We start from the raw sequence: 13,710 nt of genomic DNA, 5'->3' as shown, positions 1-13,710 counted from the left end.
ATGCAGCGAGTGACGATAAATACGGTTTGTCGCGTGCTCCGGATTCGATTACCGTTAAAGAGCAAGATTAATCCACAATCATCGCTACCCAGAGATACCCAGAGTGCAAAAGACCTGCTTCACACTTCGCCACGTGAACATATAAAGTCGCCGTGTCTTCTGCTTCGGTCAGTCGCCGCAGACGATTTCAAACGCGGGCTTCCCATTGGATACCAGTGGCTGCCAGTTCGGTTGATTGTGGCTCCCCTCTGGCTATACGGCCGCCGAAAGCACAGCCGTGATTTGCGGACTCTTAACGACCTACGTCAAGTATTTTAAGCGATCAGGCTTCCCTTATCTAGGTGGAAGTGCAACAGCGCTACCGCGGCTCTTCCTGTGAGCGATACGTCGATCTGCGCTACCAGAAAATCGAAAGGTCGGCAGGCACCCTTCCTGTGACGCAGGTAGTAACGCGACCCGGACAGAAAGATCTCTGACGAACCCACGTGACCGTGATCTTGGCCTGCACAGAACGGAGCGCTAATGTCCTATGGCCAAAGATTGCTCTTCTTCCCCCCGAAGCACAGCGGCGTCCTGTTGGCGTCGCCACGCCGTCGTCAGCGACGACCGCTGGCGCCAGCGAAGGCGATCGATCGCGATGTACGCAAAAGAGAAACTTCTTCGCATCCCCCATCGCTTTGATACAGTGAAAGAGAACGAGAGAAAGAAGAGAAAGAAAAAAAAGGGGGGACATGGGTAAGTGTCCCGTTCGCGATGCGTGGTAATGCACTCGAAGGGAAGGAGTAGACGTCGAGAAAGGACGATTTATTTAGCGCATATTCTTCCCGCAAAGGCAGAGAAGCATACAGGAAGGAGCACGGCACGCCAGAGAAAATACAAGAATATACTATTAATCAGTCTTCTGGTACGAAGGCTTAAACAATACAGGGTGCCTAAAGATGGACTTCACAGTTCTTTCTTGGCCTTCAGCAATGTCTATTACCCTTCGAGGGTCAGTATACTGGAGGGGTCTTCGTTATCTGATAAAAGCAAGTACGACGAGATTAAGTTTTTAAGTAAATCCGTTTCTATGGACAATGCATAGCCCACAGAGCATCTGGAACTGCGTTGTACATGAAGAAAGAAAACTCATGTCCACCTACTGCAGGATTTCGCACATATTTTAATCGAGCATTGTCCAATTTAATCGTTCTTAATGCAGTTTGTTATGACCATGAGATTCAACACAAAATGCCGGTCTCTGTAATTGTAACCATGCCTTGGCCTCCTATGACAGCGTTGGCTACGATATACCATGATATCTGCCCTCAGAAACTGACGTTTCATGACTATTCTCCCAGCAATGACGTGACGTTTTACGACTACTGCTTCGAGCACTACAATTAATGGTCGTTCGTGACTTCTGCTGGACATTACGACATTTCATAACTCCTTTCATGCTTCCCACGATGACCTGACTTTATGTAAGTACCGCAAATTCAATCACTAATGCGATGGTGATCCGTCACTATATACTGCTGGATATTAGTGATGTCATGACTATTTTCGTGAACACAACCATGCAGGACTCGAATGACTACTAGTGCTTTGAAGTACTCCTCCTTTCTTGACTACTTACTGAACCCAGTTACGACTTTTCTTTCTATGACTACTGATGCTCATATATTGCATAACACTACAGCAGGAGAAGTTATGAGAACCGCTAGACATGATGACATATTTTTTTAAATATTTCTACGATACCCTTCGTGCCCAGACTTTCTATTCATACTGCTGATTCAGGTGCTGGAACAAAATGATTTATGACATGACATGAATGTTTTCATGATCGCAAATATGACTCATCTTCTTGCACTCATGCTGCTCCAAACGCCAGTATAGGGTGATCTTTAGCGTGATCTGCTGGATTAATGCACCATACTCTAAAAACACGACTTGAATTATATTGGTTGACCGATCGATCAAACTGTGAGACCGATTTTTTATTCGATTAAATTACAACACACACAAAGAGGGGTGAAAACTCCTACAGCCCTTCAAGGAACTACAAAGGCACTACAATGAAAAAGAAAGTGAAGACTTTAAAACCAGCAAGCTTCTTTGTCTTTATTGATCCTTTTCATGGATTGGAAGAAAGGTCCCTGTATGGATTCTAAAGAAGACACGTCTGGAATGTCTCTGGTATGTTAGTGGCGATACGTGCAGACATGCGTATGTCAGGAAACTGTTGCCCCAAGCATCGACAAAAAGAGATCTTCTCGGCGACGAGGTCTTTCTGTTCCAGGAATACACGTCTGGATCTTGCGTCTCGGAAGTCTCGTGACAGCATTCATTGGTCCCTCTTTCGATGCCTGCGGACATCCGACACGATTTCCAATGACAGCTGAGGAAAACCCAGGAAAAACCCGAGACAGCACAGACGGCACCGGGATTCGAACCCAGGTACCTCCCAGTCTCGACGTGACATGGCTTTCAGACATATGTCGGTACAGTTCCCTTAGAAGTCGGCCCAGGACGCACATTCCCCCAGGGCGTCAGTCGTGACGTTGCCCACATCTGTGAGGCCGACAATGGCGAGCCCTTTCACCATCACCACCACCACCACCACCAATGTCAGCTCCATGGACTTTCTAACAGTAGTTGACAATTGTAGCCCACAGCAACTTCAACTGCATCGCTTCCCCCAGCGATGAGAGGCGCAAGGTCTCTGAGTTCCAGGAATACAGGTAGAGGTTTCGCGGAGGTTGCCACGAAGGCACTACACAGTTAGAAAAACAGTATACCCCCCAAGGCCAGCAAGGCTTCTTCGTCTTTATTGGTTCTTTCATTGCTTGGAAAGATGTCTCAGGAAAGATGGTAATCAAGACATAAGGAACGGGAGGAACGTTGCTTTCAGCGCCGTGTGTCGGAGATTTCCGGCGCATGTCAAAGTAACCCCAGGTGGTCGAAATTATCCTCAGTCCTACCCTGTAGCACGTGCAGCATGTCGCCACGCAAATAGACTGACACATCTTTCATGTAAATCTATACTCCGATTACCTCACCTTACCGTCTAAGCAAGACACATCTAGAATGTCTGTGGAATGACAACGGCGTTGCTTGGGAGGCCGTTTCTTATTTGACGCTTTGGTACAGACATTTTCGTCGGTGCGGTCCATAGACTTCTACCCGAGAAACGTCATCATGACGTTGGTAGATAGACTGAAACTGAAACAAATCAAAAGGGGAGGGCTGGGTTCCACTAATGGGCACATGTTCGCTGCATGCCTCCTATCGGAAGTAAAACAGGACCAAAGGTCCTGTTTTCCTTATTGCGGATTATTGCGGATTTCTAATTGCGGATTAAGCGGAAATGTAGAGGCTGACAGAGCGGAAGCCGCTGCGCTGCAATGCCAGAATGTTGCGCCTAAATATGTTAACCCGAGGTAATAGGAAGCCTTCTTGCTTCGGCGATGATTCAATCTATGGCGGTGCATCAATAACGTCGGGACATCACGGACAGGTCCTGGTTGTATTCCGTGGATCCAACAGTGCCGTTTTCACTCCCAGGCAGTTTGCCCCGATGTTTATGCCCCTTTATGCACAGACTTGCCTTCAGTGTGCCGATGTACACCGTCCACATGCGCGGAGTCACGCGCAGTGCATACCACAGGAAGAACAAGATGGCTACGTAGAAGATGTGCGATGTGCCAGGCGATATCCGTGGGACAACGAGGCCGACGAAGTAAAGAAGGCAGATGATAACTTGTCAGGGGTAGAGGACCCATTAGTGTATAGACAACAGTATGCTGAGCGTATCTGCTGAGCGTCATGTCCATCGCAGTTTCCTTTAACGTTAGGTCCCGGAATGCATTTTTCTTTTAATTGCGTGTTAGCGCCGCGAAGCAACTGTGGCTATAAGCGGCATACAGACGTGCACAGATGGAGAGAGGACAGCAGGAAGGAGTGGGGCGACAGGGGGGATTAGTATGCGTCCTGGGCCGACTTCAGGGGGAACTGTGCTGACATTCGTCTGGAAAGTCTTCGGAAAACCCAGGGAAAACCTCAGACAACACAGCCGGCGGTAGGATTCGAACCCACCACCTCGCAGTCTAGAGCACGACCTTGGTTATCACCAACGAGCGGACGCCTTAGCCCACCCGGCCATGCCGCTGGTGTCCCGGAATGCAGGAGGTGATAGATGACACTGGGAGCGACCACGGGGGAGACGAAGACACTGTTTGCTTTACTGTGAAGAAAGAAACCGCGACACATATGCGTAGATGTTTCTCTGCTTCGGCAACCTAACTTTCGCAACGAAGGGGTTATGACCGTGACGGGGCGCAAGTAGTGACGCACGGTCTTCCCTCGACCAGAGTACTGGAATTTGAATTTAATGAGCTGCGGCCATCGCCACCCGCGTTTCCGCGTCTCTGGGGAAGGCAAAGGCGGGTCCTCGTGCGGCGTACGAGGAAACATCGAAGTCGCTGGACCTGCGTCTCTCAGATGCCATGTAGAGGACCTAGAAACCTGTGATGCGATCATCGTAAGATGTAAACAGGTGCTAACGCTTTTTAGTAAAAACTTGAATGCATGAAAGATGAAAGTCACTGAAAATGTTAGCCAGCTGTAGGACTCGAACCCACATCTTCTGGATTACCGGTCCAGGGCTCTACCAACTGAGCTAAGCTAACAAGCCTTCTCAGCCACTTCCAGGGTGCGTCATCTGCGTAATCCAGAAGATGTGGGTTCGAGTCCTACAGCTGGCTAACCTTTTCAGTGACTTTCATCTTTCATCGTTAATTTCTTAGGCAACTTGAGGCCTTGTATGTGATTGTCCCTTCTATGTTGTTCCAGCCTCAGAACATCAGTTCTCTCTTGAATGCATGTTCGTTTCTCCCGCGTATCAGGTAATACACACCAGGTTTTCATGCGATTTATTATGGTATAATTACGGTGTCAAGCTGGTGGTGATGGTGGTGGTGGTGATGGTTTTCCAAAGTATTCACCATGGGCATCTAGATACCGCTGCCATCGCTGTGGCAACTCTTTGATGCCCTTGGCATAGAAAGAAGTGGGCTGCTGAGCAACTGCAGGACATCCTTCTGGAGGGCTTCATCTGTGTGGAACGTCTTCCCTCCAAGGAGCCCTTTAAGGGGTCCAACCAAACTGTAATCGATTGAGGCTAAATCCCTGCAGCGAGAGGCATTGGGCAAAACCTCTCAGTGCATTTCGGCCAGGGATACTGCCGTCTAGTTCGCCGTGTGAGTCCGGGCATTATCATGAAGAAGAATGACCAAGTTCTAGACAACATCCCGTCCCTTTTGTTGCATATTGCGTTTCGCACGGCACCTTTTGTCAACGTGCAGTAGTACTAGGCATTAATCGTAACTCCTTGCTCCAAGAAGTCCACATGGATTACACCCCGCACGCCCAGAAGACAGTTCACATGAACTTCACAGCAGACGGCTTCATCTCACTTTTCTTTGGTGAAGGGAGGCCTTATGTCCCCATTCCATGCTGCTTATTTTCATCGCTGGGGTGAGTGCGTCGCACGTTCAAGACACGTCTTCGCGTTTTCGCTGAGGCTTAAAAGAAATGGAGCTGGAGGTGCCCACCAGGGAGACCACGTCCAGAAACCAGTTATTCGAAGAAGAAGAAGAAGAAGAAGAAGAACAAGGAGTTCTGCTTTTAGAGCCTAGTGGTGGTGGTGGTGGTGATGCTCGTGGAAGGGCTCGCCGTTGACCCTACGGGAATGTGCGTCCTGGACCGACTTCCAAGGGAACTGTGCCGACATATGTCTGAAAGCGCCTGAGGAAAACCCAGACAGCACGGTCAGCATCGGGATTCGAACCCGGGTACCTCCCAGTCTCGACGTGACATGGCCAGCAATCACTGAGCTGGTAGAGCCTAGTGATTGGTCCTGAGCATAATAAACGGTGATGCTCTGCTCATCAACCAACCTGTGGCAAAAAGACCGCCACCATCTGCTCAAAATCAGCACCACTATCACCTGTGAATTAAGAGAGTGACATAGAGAGGACTACGAAAAATGGAGTAACTGCACGGGGGGTAATTCCAGCTTTTAGTTCCCTGTAGATTGCAATTATCCCCCCCTTTTAGTCCCCTGACCCTGAAATTTACTCCCCAAGATATCAAATAGTTACTAACTTTCGCAAATGGTCACCTGAATGCTACAATCTACGTAAACACGTGATCTTTGCGAATTTAATGGAAGACGGCGTAATGCACTTTAAAAAACAGAACTTCACTGCAAAGCGCGCTGTGCGCCAACCATTGTCACGAATACTGTGATTATGGCTTGTGATTTGAAGACAGCTGGGGGCGTACGCCTTTTTTGTGTCAATTATCATTTATTCAAATGTCACAAAAAAGCGTACGCCCTCCCTCTCGATCTCTTCGAATCAGAAGCGATAACCCTAATCATTCGTGGCAATGGTTGGCGCACATCGTGCTATGCGGTGAAGTCCCCTTTCTAGAGTGCACAATTACGCAACTTTTTGCCCACACACTCTTAAAAACGATCTTCACCGCATAGCACGCTCCTAGCCAACCATCATCTCGAATGATATCGTTATATGCCCTTATTTGTTGAAAACGGGAAGCGTACGCCATTTTTGTGACAATTATGAACAGCATAAGTGTCACAGAAAAGGCGTACGCCTCCCGTTTTCAACAAACCACGCCAGGTAACGATATCATTCGAGATTATGGTTGGCTACACTCTTAAAAATGAACTTCACCGCATAGCACGCTCCTACACTCTTAAAAATGAACTTCACCACATGGCACGCTCCTAGCCAACCACCATCCCGAATGACAACGTTCTCGCCTCTGATTTGTTGAAAACGGGAGGAGGAGCCTATTTTGTACTGTGCATAATGGCACAAAATAGGCTCCTCCTCCCGTTTTCAACAAATCAGAGGCGAGAACGTTGTCATTCGGGATGGTGGTTGGCTAGGAGCGTGCCATGTGGTGAAGTTCATTTTTAAGAGTGTAGGAGCGTGCTATGCGGTGAAGTTCATTTTTAAGAGTGCAGAGTAAGAAATTGTTGTTCTTTCTTTCTCACGGTTTAATTCAAATTTTTCATTCATGCGCATACTATAGTGCTACACTCTTAAAAATGAACTTCACCTCATAGCACGCTCCTAGCCAACCATTATCTCGAATGATATCGTTATCTGCCCTGATTTGTTGAAAACGGGGGGGCGTACGCCATTTTTGTGACACTTATGCTGTTCATAATTGTCACAGTAAAGGCGTACGCCCCGTGTTTTCAACAAATCAGGGCAGATAACGATATCATTCGAGATAATGGTTGGCTAGGAGCGTGCTATGCGGTGAAGTTCATTTTTAAGAGTGTACTGCGAAAAGTGTTACAGTATGAACAGAGACCAACTACCCCAGGAAATGCCCCCGCGAAGAATTCTTCCGCCGAGAAGAAAGAACACCGAAATGTCCGTGCTTCAAGATGTATACGTGCTCCGAAATGTCCTATATAGACCCGATATTTCTCTTTCCGTTTCTGATCCCAGCGTTTAAATTCCATCTTCGTTATCGTCTCAGGTAAAGAAACTGCCCCAAAGCAGCTGCAAGGGCGCAACTTTCAGCTCTGTTGTTTTTGACTTCAGCGTACCTAACACGTACACAAAAAAAATTTGGCTTCGGTGAAATCGTACCTCTTCCGTCGGATTTGAAAGAAAATCTTCAGCGCCGCTTGCAGCTGACTTTAAATAATATACATCTGTACCTCACGCAATTTGGGGATGGACCTTCCGCAAGAAAAGTGCGTCGAGCTCTCTTTGGGTTGGTGCAAAGAAGCGCTTGAGATTGTACGTTTCCATCGCTTCCTTGGCGTGGTCATGGACACGCACTCTTAAAAATGAACTTCACCGCATAGCACGCTCCAAGCCAACCATTATCTCGAATGATATGGTTATCTGCCCTGATTTGTTGAAAACGGGAGGCGTACGCCTTTTCTGTGACACTTATGCTGTTCATAATTGTCACAGAAAAGGCGTATGCCTCCCGTTTTCAACAAATCAGGGCAGATAACCATATCATTCGAGATGATGGTTGGCTAGGAGCGTGCTATGCGGTGAAGTTCATCTTTAAGAGTGCGGACCTGCGCTGGACTCGCCACATTCAGCGCCTTGAAACCAAAGTGCAGCCACGGCTCCCAGCAATTCAACGTCTTCCTGGCTTAGAGGATGGGGCTGTGATCAGCGCTGCCTTCTAGCGCAGTCCACGTGGCTTTGGTGAGGACGACTGTGCTTTACAGCCTTCCAATCCTGCACACAGGATTTCCACAACAAACGCAACATCATCGAATGCCCCTTCGTACCATGTTTGCTCGAAGCCTTCGTCGCTGCCTTGGAGTTCCAAGAATGGCTGAAACACGGCAGGTCCTGGCTGAAGCTGGTGAACTCCCGGTTGAGGTTCTACGTGAACGTCAAACGGCTCGACACTTCCTCCGTTTGCGTACGCACATTCCCCGTCACCCCCTCTCTTCAGGAAAATTTGATACCGTCCTGAAAGTGACTTCTATCGAGTAGCGCAGAGGACACGAAAGAGTCTCACTGGCCTCGTAGCTAAGGATGTAACACCGCCGGAAGCCCCCTGGTCTCTGCCGGTACCACCCACCTTCGTAAGTCTTCGGAACCTTCTGGAACGAAGAGATCAGGTTCCCCCTCAAGTCCTTCGAGCCCATTTTTATGCTCTGGTAGTCGAGCAGTTTTCTACGTCTGTAGCAGCATACACAGATGGCGCATCCAGAAATAGCAAGTCCGCCTTCATTCGTCATACCATCCGAAGGCGTAGTGCAAGGACGACGCCTTTCGCATCCAACCTCATCAACAGCTGCGGAAGTCTATGTCATCCTTTTCTTTCTGCGACACATCGTTGATTTTACCCCGCGGGAATGGGCAGTCTTCACTGACTCAAATTCTGCAATGCAAGCTATTGAGAATTCTGGCATACGAGGCTCATCAGCACCCCTAGTGACGAATCTGTTAATGGCTTACCGACTTGTGTACGAAGCAGGGCACAGGCTTCTCTCAGGTCTCAGGCGGGTTCTCCAGTAGGTTGCAGACCATCGTGGTATCGTCGGGAATTAACAGGCCGACAGCGAAGCAAAAGCAGCTCTCTCGTCTCGGAGACTGATGAGTATTGCGCTGAGAGGAGACCGTCGTTCCATTCTTCGACGCCTCGTGACACCCATGATTTCCCGCCAATGGACAACTGACATTCTCCCCCCATCCATGCTGAGCAGAGTTGATCCAGCGCTCGCTTTCAGCATGCCACGAAGCGCTCTCATCAAGATATATGCTACATTAATTCATCGAATGCGACTCGATGTGGCTTTTACCGCATGAGACAAGTTTACGCTCCCAGATGCTGTAACCGCAGTGCTCTAGAAGATGTAGAGCACATTCTTGTCCATTACCCATACAGCCAACCTTCCGGAAACGCACTCTCAGGGTCTCTTAACCTGCTGGACTCTCGCCCCCTCTCTCTCACACAAAATTGCGGGGTAAAATCAAAATTGCTTGGTCCCTGGCGAAATCCAGCCCAGCAACGCTGTGCCCTCAAAGCGCTTTTGACCTTTTTGGCCACCATATAGGACTTCGAACCATATTGTGAAGGGGCTCATTATGTCATTCCCCACATCACCATCAGCAATGGGGTAGACTATCGCCCCCTGGTGAGGAAAGTCCCCACTCATCATCATTCAAATAAATGTGTTGTTGTTTGAAAGAAATCTTCGGAAAAGCGTCTACATTCAGCATAGCGCATCGCTGAAATCCTGATTCCAGCAAGTCTGCATGGGCGTTATACCCTTTCGTGGTTGAAGCGCGGAGAGACAATATATTCTGGACAATACAAAAACGTTGCAGTCACGCCAAGATCAAAGGAAAAGGTCGCCGTCGCGCGTCCTCTTGCTACAGGTCGTTGAGTCTTGTGTCATTTCTTTTGCATATCCTTATGTCAAAGTGGCGTTGACTGTAGTCATGGGCAAGTTACTAAAAAAAGTAACTAAGTCACATATATCAGTACCCTGCAAAAATAGTAACTGAATTACAGTTACTCTTTTTGAAATGTAACTGCAGTTGCAGCCTACATTAAAATAACCTTAATATACTTTACAGTTATATTTTTAAAGCCAAACAAATATAACTAAAAAATTTGCTTTAGCACTTGTACGGTCTAAGCATATAGCTATGCTGTGCAATAAGCAGAGGTTTTCCTGTGGTCCACTGTAAAGTAAGAAAATGACAGTTAAACAAATGCCATTTAGGTAACTGTCAGTTTCTTAACGGACATTTAGTGCGTCGTCTGACAGGGGTATTATCGTTACTACCGACGACTGGTTGACTGAGATGAGCGAGTGACGGATGCATCCTGAAGATCCCATCCCAAGCAGCACAACATCTTGGCCCAATAACGGCTGAACATTGGCAATACCGACCCAATATTGGTCCAACCTTGGACCAATATTGCCGATATATAGCCAATATTGGGCCAATATATTTTGCTGCTTGGGACGTTGCGTTTCAGTTGCTGTCGCGGGGTCTTCACGAAGTGTACTGCAGTGTTTCACTCTAAAGGCTTCAGCCCTCATTTGTTGAGAACTGAAGGTATTACGCCTTTGCCTTTGTTACGCCTTTGTTTATACGTTAATAGCCTCAAAAGGGGAGTACACCCCGCTCTCTCTCCTCTCATCAATAGCAATAACTGTATCACTATCAGCAGTGGTTGGCGCTGGGCGGGATATGCGGTCAAGTTCTCTGGAGTCTAGAGGGAATGTTTAGAGTCTACGGGCACTAGACAAGAAAAAAAGGTGCAGTAATAACCGGAATTCAGTACCAGTCGACCGTTTTCCTTTTCGTTTCAGGTGATGGAGGAAGGTAGAATGCCTCTCTGTTTTTGCTAACGTCACTCACTCCAATATCGGTAAAATACCGTTACCATTCCCAGCTTGAAACCTCGGACATCTAGAAAAGATTCTTTCCTTACCCACATTTCAATACCGTTTCCTGAAACAGAAAAAAATATAAAACAAATAAAAAAAATACGCTAGGGGGCATCTCACTATCTCCGCAGCCTTTAACGAGTGCTTTTATTAGCCTCTACACAATAACCCAAACTGCATATGACGAAAAGAATAAGCATTGGAACGTGCTCCGGGTTGTTTTTTTCTCGCAGTCTTCAACTCGGCTGAAGAATCACGCCATTGAAGGTCTTTAGGAATCACGCCAGAATTCTTTCCTCCTCGCCCGTGCCTCTTTCGTGTTCGGGGATCCACAAAGAAGCGATGGAAGAATTCATGAGCTTTCCGAGAAAGTCGAACATGGCGTCTTCGCCGAGCCAATGGAGCGGACATGAGTGCTATCGATCTGGAGGCGTCTCCCTGAGCATCATGGGAGGATCCGTCGAAAACAAATGGTAATCGCAGGATCCCTAATGCGGCCATACAAGACCCGCCTATCGGGAGCATGCGCAATAGCTTCCCGCAGTGTGGGGGCGCCACCAAAAAACGGTTCTGTCGGTTCTTATAAAGAATGCAGAAGACATCGTGGCGGTGGACGGCGCTAAGACGGTGATTACAGTGTAATACATTCTTCACTCCGTAATTTCACGACGACAAAGAGGGCGCGATAACTGGTACTTTAAAAAAAAATCGTCGACTGCATGCGTGCAAAGAAGACAGAAGCACAAAAGGTGTACCCTGAACAATCGTGACGTGATATCACTCTTAAAAATGAGTTTCACCACATAACACGCTCCTAGCCAACCATCATCTCGAATGATATTGTTATCTGCTCTGATTTGTTGAAAACGGGAGGCGTACGCCTTTTTTTTTTTTGTGACACTTACGCTGTACATAATTGTTACAAAAAAAGGCGTACGCCTCCTGTTTTCAACAAATCAGAGCAGATAACGATATCATTCGAGATACTGGTTGGCTAGGAGCGTGCTATGCGGTGAAGTTCATTTTTAGGAGTGTATATACAGTGTGATTACGAAAACGCAGTTGCAAAAAACTCTCATTCGGGACAGCGGGGTCATTTTCGGAAAATCGGAAGTAACCGCTATAGTAGTAAACGACGGACGTTGAGTTGAGAGCAGGAAGCATAATATGATCCGCACGACATCCTGAAACACGTCACGCGACGACGTCACTCTCAATGTGACGTATGTCCTTCCGCGGCTTCCGCGAAGTTCATTCAGACCACTGTTTCCTCACCTGACGGGTGATCGTTCGTGTCGTGTGCGCTGTATAATCTCAGCACGAGACACAGTAAAGCGTCCGCTCGCTGGTGGTAGCCAATAATGATGAAAGGTGAAAGTCACTGAAAAGGTTAGCCAGCTGTAGGGATCGAACCCACATCTTCTGGATTACCGGTCCAGGGCTCTACCAATTGAGCTAAGCTAACACGGTGATGGACCGGGATGATAACACCTGGACCGGTAATCCAGAAGATGTGGGTTCGATCCCTACAGCTGGCCAACCTTTTCAGTGACTTTCATCTTTCATCGTTGATTTCTTAGGCAATTTGAGGCTTTGTTTGTATCTGTCCCTTCTATGTTGTTCCAGCCTCAGAACATCAGTTTCTCTCTTGTAGCCAATAAACCTCTACCCGAGAAACGTCATCATGACGTTGGTAGACACACCGAAACCGAAACAGCTCGGAATGGGAGAGCTGGGTTCCACGAATGGGCAATTGTTCGCTGCCTCCAATATTGAAAGAAAAGTAGGACCGAAGTTCGCGTCCCTTTCAGAGATCATCGTAATCCCCTCAAGACCGCGTGGCTTTCGGGCGCGACCTTTTTTCGCCACTAGCATTGAACGTAGTTCGACTCTACCAAACTCGTGGCGCTGTCGAACATTATGACGTCATTTGTTTACAAACAGGTAGAGGTCAATAAGGCCGCGCTCAAGACTGTGAGGTGGTTGGTTCGAATCCTACCACTGGCTGTGCTGTCTGAGGTTTTTCCCGAGTTTTCCAGCAGATTTTCCAGACGAATGTAGGCGCAGTTCCACGTTAAGTCGACCCAGGACGCACATTAACTCCCCCGTCCCATATACTCTTTCCTCTCTCCATTTGTTCACGTTTGTAAGCCGCTCATATAGCTACAGTTGCTTCGCGGCGCTAACGCGAAGTGAAAAAAAAATTGAAAAAGGCACACTAAATTTAGAAGGCGCTCACGAAGGAAGATATGTCTGAGCAAACCGTATACACTCTTAAAAATGAACTTCACCGCATAGCACATTCCTAGCCAACCATCATCTGGAATGATATCGTTATCTGCCCTGATTCGCTGAAAACGGGGGGCGTACGCCTTTTTTGTGACAATTATGACCAGCATAAGTGTCACAAAAAAGGCGTACGCTCCCGTTTTCAGCAAATCAGGGCAGATAACAACATCATTCGAGATGATGGTTGGCTATGAGCGTGCTATGCGGTGAAGTTCATTTTTAAGAGTGTGGGTCCTTGGGAATGCTAACTTTGGAACCTAAAAGTACCCTCGAAAATCCCATTATCCATGCACAAAATTCAATCGAAGGAGTGGTTGTGACACAATCAACGGTCAGTTATGACGCAATTCAGAATCGCGCACAGTAACACACCCGTGCTCCGGCTTATCGAATGTTTACATTGTCACAAAAAAGGCGTACGCCTCCCGTTTTCAAATAATCAGGCAATA

The 13,710-nt window shown here is 47.6% G+C and overlaps 1 non-coding gene across 1 annotated transcript; it reads right to left on the bottom strand.

Annotated features, from left to right (window-relative positions):
- Window positions 1-4,596: 4,596 nt before the first annotated feature.
- On the bottom strand, window positions 4,597-4,673 carry Trnat-ggu (transfer RNA threonine (anticodon GGU)). The gene has a single exon. It is a non-coding gene; the product is annotated as a tRNA-Thr (tRNA).
- Window positions 4,674-13,710: the final 9,037 nt, after the last annotated feature.

This window comes from Ornithodoros turicata, chromosome 2, assembly GCF_037126465.1.
Source record: "Ornithodoros turicata isolate Travis chromosome 2, ASM3712646v1, whole genome shotgun sequence".
NCBI classification, from domain to species: Eukaryota; Metazoa; Arthropoda; class Arachnida; order Ixodida; family Argasidae; genus Ornithodoros; species Ornithodoros turicata.
This window is presented reverse-complemented; position numbering and strand designations above follow the sequence as displayed.